Below are 10,456 nucleotides of genomic sequence, written 5' to 3'. Positions count from 1 at the left end.
CACAGGCTGCGGCTGACAGTCCATGTCTGCCCTTGGAACCTCATTAAAGTCCTCTGCCTGGGCACGTGGAGATGTCTGTGTTGCATGCATGCCTCCTGGAAACAGAGCCTAAACCACCTTATTGGACTTCAGTTTGTTCAAAGAAGACTCAGTCTTTGTACTTCTTGCGGAAGTGTGCATACTCAGCTGTGAGTGCCAGGCTTTTGGGCCTGGGGCTGTGACATGGCTTTAGGAATCCCTTTTTTACTAGATGGTTTCAATGTTGCTCTTGGATGCCATGGACTGTGGTCTTTCTGCAGACCTTGTGCAGAGGAATGCACTTTCTGACAGTTATGTAGATAACCCACATATTCATGTTGTGCTTTCCTTTTATTGTACTGTGTAGTATTGCAACATTTATATAACACCTACTACCCCTATGAGTATTCGGTCAAAATATTGAGTTGGAAAAGTCGGCTTACACTAATATCGAGTTTTAAATATCGCGACACAGAAATATCGACAGCAAGAATATCATGGTCAAGAATATCAACTTTAAGGTAAGGAATATTGATTTTGAAAATATAGAAGTCATTAACATCATTTGCAAAAATATAGTTGTTTAAAATATCGATTTTTTAATTAGTGTTATGCATTTTAGTATATATTTCAAATGTATGTGATGTATTTTTCTATAAGTATTGTTTATGTTTTTGATACATGTGTTAATTTTGCATTTTTTAGTTCTGTAGCGGGTTGTGGGTTTATAGGGGATTAGGGTGGGAAGTAATTTAATTATAATAAATTATTGAATATTTTATATTTATTTATATTTATTTAATTGAGATTTTATAATGTTATTTTTTTAGGGTAAATTTTAGGTGCAGATTATGGGGTTTATAGGGGTAAAGGGTGGTAAGTAATTTATTTTTAATTAATTAATAATTAATTGTTAATGAATAATATTTAATTGACAGTTAAATATGGAAATTGTGTACACTTTCCCTACTGTTGCACTCACTGGAGTGGGAATAGTAATTTTAACCCCTCCGCTATCCAAATAAAATTTAAGTTGAAAGATTTTGAAATAGTTTAATGTTTTAATATATAATATAATGTTTTTAATAGATTTTATGTTATTGGTATATGTGTATATATATATATATATTTATTTGTAAACAATTTGCATAATTTTAATATTGTAAAATGCATTAAATATTATTAGTTAATAATTATTTTGAAGTAAATGTATATATATATTTAATGATTATATATGTGTTTTAACTTTTTTAATTAAGTTTATTTGTTATATTTGTTAAAAAGTATATTAAATCTAATTTGTTTTTTAAATTAATTATATATTTAATATTTATTAATTTTTATATATATGGGATGCAGCCTTCTTTCTCCATGGGCATTGGAGGAATTGGATTCATGTTTGACGGCGTAGCCCGATGCCGGTACAGGACTGCACCACCTTGTCAATGTCAGCACGGTGCCGCCAGGAGATTCACGGATGGCACGTGCTGCCGCAGATTTCTGCGTAAAGGGCCTATGTTTTGCTAGTGATTTGGGCGAGATATGGGACTGCATGGTTTGTAATTGATGAAACGTGACCAAAGTCAAAGAGCACCCATTGAAGATTTTATTTGTATGGACTGTGTTTTTTATGCCAACAGATATGTACTTCTCGAAAGTCCATTTGGAGATACAATGATTTTGAGATCGTGAACATTTACCATAATGCATCATTTTTGAGTCCGAGTGGTTGGCCTATCATAAGTGCCTTCGGCATAATTGAAAAGGAAACAGTCATGTGATTAACGGTTTGCCAGCCATACCCCATGAATAAGGAGTTGCCGAAACGCGTCGGTGGTGGCACTCCTTGTTGTCACGTTCTGGCCAAATAAATATGATGAAATAAGCAGCTGAGTACAGCCTTCTTTCTCCATGGGCATTGGAGGAATTGGATTTATATATATATATATATATATATATATATATATATATATATATATACACATATAAACAATATTTTGTCCAACTATATTTATGACATTGATATTTTTTCCCCGATACTTTGTACTTACCATTATAAGTACAGGATGTACATATTTTTAACATTGATATTTTGGACATGATATTTTTGTATGGGGATATTTTGGATGTCGATATGTTTTCAGTGTCCACCCCTATGTGGGCACTGAATCACTTATCTACATGTGTTGCAAGCTATGGAATGTATGGTGTATGGTTGGAAGGGTATTGTCTTTGTTTTGTGATCCTATGTGGAAATTGTTTCCATATTGTGAGTAAAGACCACTGAGGTGCAGTTATCATATTAAGGGATGCAGCGCATAACAGTGTGGTTGATAATGAGGTGTGAGAGACAGACACACAGTTTTATGGTTTTAAGTAAGCTGGCAGCTATGACCAGCTCTGCAGGTCTTTTACTGTATTTTCTATGCCTATAGTCTGCCTAGCTGGTTACTGCAGTGGGCTGTCTAACCTTAAATGTTGTATATAGCTGTGGTTCTGAGCTGCCTTGGTGAGAGGGAGAGAGAAGTGTGGAGATCTGCTGGGATGGGCATTTTTACTATTATCCTATATCTGAGTGTCATTGTGAGATGTAAAGAAGTGAGCAGAGTGTATAGATATTTGGGATCTGAATTGGTGAACTCAGGGCTGGCTTTAGCACTGGTGACGCCCTGTGCGACAATGTTTGTTGGTGCCCCTCCCCCAATGACCACCTCGCCAACGATTTCCTCACTACCACCATTTGACAATGCCCCCAAAGTCTCCATAACCACTGTCTCTTCGATTCCTTTAGTTGTATAGCTCCACTCATACCAGTTTAAGGTGTCAGAACACTTTACATCACATATACATTGCATGGAAAAAAATCATAGATGTGTGTAAATGTGTAAATCAGTGGATAGGAAATGTTACATAAGACAGAGGCCTACAAGGTGTAGGAGTAACATGTCATCCATAATGGTAGGACGTATTGTTTAAAAGTCCTTGATCTAGAAAAGCACTCATTTAGAATTTAAAATGTAACACCATTGTAAGGGGTTTTCTTTAATAATAAGAATTGATTTCTACCCAAATCAACCCTTTTTGCAATCTTAGGAGAAGGAAAGACTGGGCAAAAAAACATAAAGCTCTTTGATGACAGTTAATAGCTCACTGCTCTTTATGAGGATTTTTAACTTTTAAACTGAATGTAACAAAAGGATCTCTCTGACAAAAGCGATAACCTATTGACCTATTTATAGTAATTGTACTTTGTGATCTGAATGTGACACGTTCTTTGCAGCAGGCATATTAACCCTCTGCGCTATGAGGAGTCAAAACTTCCACTACCAAACAAAGCTGTGGTCTCTCTCCAGGAAGAACATTAATCAGTTAAGATATCTTGACATTTTTATTGATGCTTGAAAATTGCTGGGACAAGGAACATGACATCAGGTGTTTTTAAAACAGTAAACATGGCACCCCCACCTCAAGTCAGCGCCCAGTGCGGTGGCACTGATCGCACCGCCCTAGAGCTGGCCCTGGGTGAACTGCTCCAAATTATCCAGCAGTGTGTGACAGATCTCTTTAGTTATTCCAAACCTGTTCATTTGGTGATGTCTGTTTTTTGCTTGTATAGCACTGATGATGGACAACCCTCATAGCAGCTTTGTCTTATGTGTTGCTTATAAAATTACACAGCTATATAATGCCCTGGTGAACCATAGGTCATCCCTGCTTAGCTCACTTGCATATTGAACGCAGTTTGCTGGTTTCCTTGTTTATATCTGTAGATTGTAAACTGAAGATTGCACATAAGGGTGTGACTGTCTTTCTGGGTTCTGTTTCCAGGATGTGGAGTGGTGTAGTTATCTTGGAAATAGCCATGTTTTCATCTGTCTTTTGAAATGTAAAGGCTCTTCGATGTTTCTAATGCTGGCTGGTAGTGAGTTCTGGAACTTAGCAGCGTGTATGTCAAAAATGAAGAGCAGGATTTGCTCTCCTGACAAAAGTTCTTTATTTGTGACTCCTGTGAGTCTTGTAGTGAGATGTGTTCTATTTGGCTTTCTTGGTGATGGCTTGAGAGGCATTTCCGGTCCCACTGAGGTAGTGCTCTAGTCTAAACCAAGTTTTTCCAAAGAGCAACTTGTGAGCTACTGTTAGCTCACCAGATACGTGGAAGTAGCTCTCCTGTCTGTAGCCCTGTCCACTAAATTAGCAACTTCTGCTTTGTTTTATTGATATATGTACATCAAATTGAAAAGCGTGTTTTCAAGATGAAAATGTGTGTATTTTCAGAACCCACAAAATAATGTATGGAAAAAATGCCTGAATTTCTCCAATATAAATATAAATGAATCCACTGTTCACTGAGTTTTTGGAGTTTTCTGCACTACAGCTCCACGGAGCTCGCAGAGTGCAATAAACTCCGCTCCACATAGCGGACCAGTTTTTTTCCCTACTCATGATCGAAAATGGTAAGTTGGCGAGCGCGAGCTGCCACTTGGGTAGAATTTCTACCCGAGCTGCAGGAAGATCAGTGTGAACTGCAGTTCGTGCCGCACTCCGCCGCTTGCGAAACTCTGCAGGGTTTTTTTGTCACTACACCCAGGCCTAATGTACATCTAATATTTGAGTGATATAATATGGTCAGTTGTAGAAACGCTTCACTAATAATATTTTGGTGCCAGGGCATCGCTAATTAAAGACTGGATTACCCATTCATAGGCTATCTTCGGTGACAATGCATTTTTTGTATTATTGCTGACAGCCATGCTTGATGAACAGAAGTGTTTTAAACCATAGGGGTCACGTCCATTACGGGGGCCTGGTAGGACGTACTAAACTTATACACAATAGAAAATACCTGGCCTCCACTTCACAATGCTGCTTTTTTATTCAGCAGATTTTGGATACAATACATTCAGTCATTGTACCTTAGTTTATCAATTGTAATCCATGCAAATCAACTTTAAGAAACAGTTATCGAATTTGATGCATTCAAGGTTACACATTTCATTTTTCAAAACATAATTTAATTATCACAGTAGCATAAATTTGTATAAAATAATAACAAAGACTTTAAAACCATATCAATGCATTATTCCTTCTAAACATTTCCACATGGTTACACCAGTCAATCTTGTGAGTAAACAGCCAACCTGTGCTAAGATTATTTACACTTTTTTGTTTTTCAAAGCGCAAAAGCAGACCTGCTACAGGGAAATAAATCTTTTTTTGTTCTCTCTAGGGGTATATTTTTTATTGTTACACCCTCACAAGAGTCCCACTCAACATGGATCCCTCGTAGACTGGCAAGGAAAAAGACGACGCGTTTCCAATCCCCCTCTGAGTTTGAGGATTATCATCAGGGCTGAACCACGGTGTAATCTGAATATTTTTAATGCAAAAGGAGGAGGGTAAAGAGAAACAACACCACAGATTAGAATTCTATTTCTACACCTATCTTCTATATATAGTGGATTCTTAATAAACAATTTATGTACCTGATGTTTGTAAAATTAACTCGCTCCTGTTGTGCACATTCGTTCTGTTGCTTGCTTGCGAGTACCTAAACATGTTAGAGCAAACTGTGTAAATGAATGAGTCTGAAGGCTCATATACTCATTGTCATAACATGTTTATTAGGAACTTACTGAGTATGTTCATGCGTGTTTCATTCCTTATTTCCGGTGGTCGTTTCTTTTAGTTGTTTGTGAAGGCTTGGACTTCGCCCTACAAGATGTGTATTTTTTAGTCCATTACCTGGTTGATAATTCAAAGAGTATTTTAGTGAGGTCAAAACAACATTAGTGACTCCTCTTACTTGGAAGTGGCTTCCTCTTTTATCCAATATATCACTTTCTGCTGTCGAATCGTCCGTTTTCATTTGTACCATCAGTTAAATTGGCATACATTCTTCATTCCCTGCCGCTACAATTAAAAGGTTCATCAATGCGTGTATTAATTTTAACCTTCGGGTAAAATATCACTGCGCACTTGACATCATTCAAGCCTGAAGCTGCTTACTGCAAAGTTGATTTTAATTTTCCATTGCTCGTTGTTATGGTTACAAATGCCATCCTTACACATTCGTTTGCCCACTGTGAATGCGTTGACTCGCTTATACGCGATTGCTCGTGTACATTTTCTACGCATTGCCGTTTAGAGGCATTCATCGGCATTACAGTGCCCTTTTCATTAAAGTAGACTGTCTCTGTTGTTGCCCTTTGTCTTAGTTCAAACTCTCCTAAATTTTGATTACTGGTGCGCAATCCTAGTTGAACTCGCTTATGTGTGACGCCTGGTAAGCAGTCTCTATGTGCTCCTGTTTGGCAGTGTTCTTCAACATTACCGTGCCCTTTCTCATCAACATAGTCTGTCTTGGGCTTGTTGTGGTCTTTATAAAGGCAGATTTTTGTACATTGTTTAGCAAAATACCAACTTGTATGCTTAAAGGCACTTACATTTGGCGAAACTTCGCAACATCCATCGATCGTCAATCGTGCAGATAGGAAAACACACAGTCCTGTGTGCTTGTGCTGTCTCTTCTTTTATCAAGTTGGACTTCCTTACAGGAACTCAAAGGCATTATGGGACTTGTAGTCCTAATCCTTTCAATTATTGCTTGGTTCAATTCTGACATTTCGTTTAAGCCTTTTGTTGTGCAGTGAAATTTCAAAATTAAATAAGCCTCTCTCTTTGATAAAGAGCTTTCCAGGCTGAAAATGTGTGTGACCCCGTGACCAAGCAAATTCGACCCAAGATGTCAGACACAGGGTTTTAGGGGGAAGGTACTGGTTCCCATAGCTGCCAGGTGGGGCCCATGTTGCTTGGTGACTTTGTGTCACCTGAGACCTCTACACTACATACATCTGGCCCAGGTCCATTTGTTGGCTTGACCGGGCGACTGCTGGCTACATGGGATCAAGTTGCGGTTGCTGGTTCTCTGGCGGTCCACATTGCCGAAAGCAGAAGGAATGGGCCTACAGTCCCCTGACCCCAACAGATGCTAAGACCTAGCGCAGACGGAACAGCCAGGAGGTGCGGTGTTGGCCTTGTGATTTCTGGAGTGATGGGGGGATTGATTGCTGGGAGCCTCTGGTGGGCCCTGGAACCATCCACCACCAAGGAACAGTGGATTCAATCATGAAGTGTCCAGCGGATGGTCAGTAATATATCTAGCTGTAGTGTTGGCAATTATTACTGACAGGACATGGCGAACACCCCCTATGCCCTCACCAAGCACAATGAACTTATACATAAATATAAATATTCAACTGAGCGGACTACACACTTCTCAAGCTCACTAGTGACAAATCCTCTAAGAGAAGGGTAACGAGGTTTAGAGACACCCACACGCCGGAACTGAAATATATCATTGGCTGCAGTTAGCTCTGTCCCTTAATATGATGGTGAAACCGCAAGTGGCAGAACCCATCCAGCACAATAGAATTGATAAATATGTCAAAGCATCGACAATGAAGCTAGAGGCGCATATTCTCCTGGTGATGGTGCTGAAATCATATATCAGCCCAGAACAAATTCTTAAAGCCACATGCGATGTGCACCACTATAAAGACGTAGATCGGGGGAGTGTGCTTGGAAATTGGACCGCTTCAGCTATAAAATGAAAAAAAGAGAGGCACAGAAGCTGAAAATCGGCTCGCCAGTGTGTGGAAGACCCTAGACAGTCAATGTCTGTAGTATGTAACCCTCTTAAAAGTAGCTCACCTTGAGCGCCAAGTAGAGGAAACGGAGGGACGATCACAATGAAATAACCTACGCTTCATAGGAATCCCGAAAGGTGCGGAAGGATCTAGCACAGAGGTCTTCCTGACTACCTGACTGCAATCCTGGTTTCCTGAGGAGGTGCTGTGCATGACGTTTGTGGTCGAAAGGGACCCCAGATCTCCTGCTTGTTGACAGGGACAACATACTAGGATAGGCTCGATTTCACACCAATCTAACAATAGATTTGACGTACATTAGCATCTACCTGGACCCACCACGCGTGTACAGCATATGAGAAGATTCTATATAGCAGTTAAACAAAAATTAAAAGTGATGCAGCTAACCTACATGTTCATGTTCCCTGCAAAGTTAAAAGTTTTACATGCTGGAGAGACACACCTCTCCGAAACACTGCCAGTAGTCTGGAAATGGTTGGAAATATGAAAACCAGGGCAAGGGGCTCTGCATACGAGTTCACCTCCAAAGGAGAGGAGAAAGTATAAGAGGAGCCCACAGAGTTGCAGCAGATTGAAGGGCTCAAGACATTGTAGGTTGCAATCCCGGAATGCAAAGTTTGAGTAACATTCTGACCAGTGACACAGCACTGATGCTGGGGGAGAGTCACATGGTGGCTGATATAGACTCTCGGGGTGAACCCCCACTGACTTATGAACACGAAGTAAAGTGACCCTTCAGCATCCTTTCATGACAGAGTGTCTCAAGAACTGTTTTATGTTGGGCCTGGGGGTGCGGTGGAGGCTATTACTGTCACTTCTTTGAAGAATGAATTCATAGTATAGGTTTGTGTAGCACACCCGCGTCAGCTGTACAGAGCTATAGTTGAACTCACTTGCAATGCTCAGAGTAACATTGGAACCACTTACCTCCCAACATATGGTTAAGTGGTTGAGGATGGGTGGCGGACGCTTCCGTTTTGTTAGTTTTAAATTATGTTTGCAACCCATGTAGCAAAACACGAGCACCCTTCTTGAAATGGCAGCACATTCTAAACCCCCATGATGGATACTCAAGATACCTTTGTAATACTTTCTTGGAATGGCAATGGCTTCAATAATAAAATCAAGAGAGGAGCAGTGTTCAGTAAATCAAAAGACATATCCAGCCGTAATACTACTACAAGAGGCACATTTATTAGGAAACAACTGTCCCTTTTTATCATGGTTACACTAGAGTGTCTTTTAATGGCTGCAATAACATGTCAAGGGGCAAGGCAATTCTTCTGCACAAGCATTGTCCGTTGCAGGTCACCAGAACATGCTGTGATGACCTAGGCAGGTTCATGTTGGTACTGGGGAAATTGGGAGGTGCCTACTGGTGCATCAGTTTACACCCCTCCTGCTCAGACCAAAGACACACTTAAAACACAAAAGTATTACCACACTCTCCACCAGAACACACATTAGTTGGGAACGGCTTTAACTCAGTAAGGTTTTCCGGAAATGCTGCGACTGCCCCTCTGACAGAAATTGTTAGAATCTGCATCTCTGCAACACAATACAAAATATATGAGTTTGGAGATAAGGCAGAAAGGTTATTGTACTAGCTGCCCAACAGATGTCAAGTGGCTCGTCCCCAATATTCTTTCCCGCCCAGGACATACCCTCACAGACTCTAACTCAATTGCTCAAGATTTTGCAGCCTACTATGTCTGTCTACATCCTAACCAACCAATAATTGTAGATGCGTATGATCACCCAATTGCAGAAGACCTGATAGCATCCAGGACCTCTGACACAGATGGACAGGGAGGAGCCACTGTCTGAAGCCGAAATTTTGACAGCTATTAACTCGCTCCCTACAGCGAAAACCCCAGCCGTAATGGATAGATTTTGAAAAAGTGTTTGACTTGGTCCGATGGCATTTCATGTACCAGCATGCATTGCTCCATTCATTGTTCCCCTCTTTCAAAAATGCATATCAATGCTCAACTCCAAGCCATGAGAGAGGGTCAGGCCTTCGCCATTGAAAGGGGTAAACAGCAGGAAGGCACCTTATCAACTCTCCTTTTTGCCCTAGTTTTGAAACCGTGAGTGGAATGGATCAGGCGGGGTGCCTAACTAAGCAGTTTTACGATTGTTGAATATTTGAAGTGAGGATATCATTATATGCTGATGATGTCCTGATCTATATCAGTAAGTAACCCAGAAACATCATTAGACCCGGCTGATGATATATGCTGAGGCATCCGGTTTAAAGTTTAACTGAAACAAATACATATACATTCCTTTGAGTGGGACACGCAATGATACAAAGGCTACTGCCAATTTACTATTGGTAGACTAACATTTTAAGTACCTATGAATTATTTAACACGCAACAGGCACCAGGTGTGGGATTTGAACATTACACCTTTACTCTTCTGGCTACCCATGAAAATTCCATGTGGGATAATCTCCCTCTAAACATAGTGGGCAGAGGGGCACTGTTTAAAATCATATCCCCACCATGACTGCTTTACACATTGCAATGAGTCCCTTCCACGTACCAAAAGCATTTTTTCAGTCTGAGCAATCAGAAATACTCAAGTTTCTATAGGCGGAATGCCAACCACTGATCGTGTTTTTTGTTAATTTGTGGTGGGACCATAGAGTGGAGGCCTAGGTCTTGCTGATATCAAATATATTATTGGGTCAGCCACATTGCACCATTTAATGATTGGCGATTCACAGACAGAGACAACCCTTCAGCAACCTTGGAGATCATGGTT

This window comes from Lissotriton helveticus, chromosome 5_1, assembly GCF_964261635.1.
Source record: "Lissotriton helveticus chromosome 5_1, aLisHel1.1, whole genome shotgun sequence".
Taxonomy (NCBI): domain Eukaryota; kingdom Metazoa; phylum Chordata; class Amphibia; order Caudata; family Salamandridae; genus Lissotriton; species Lissotriton helveticus.
Note: the sequence above shows the minus strand (reverse complement) of the source record.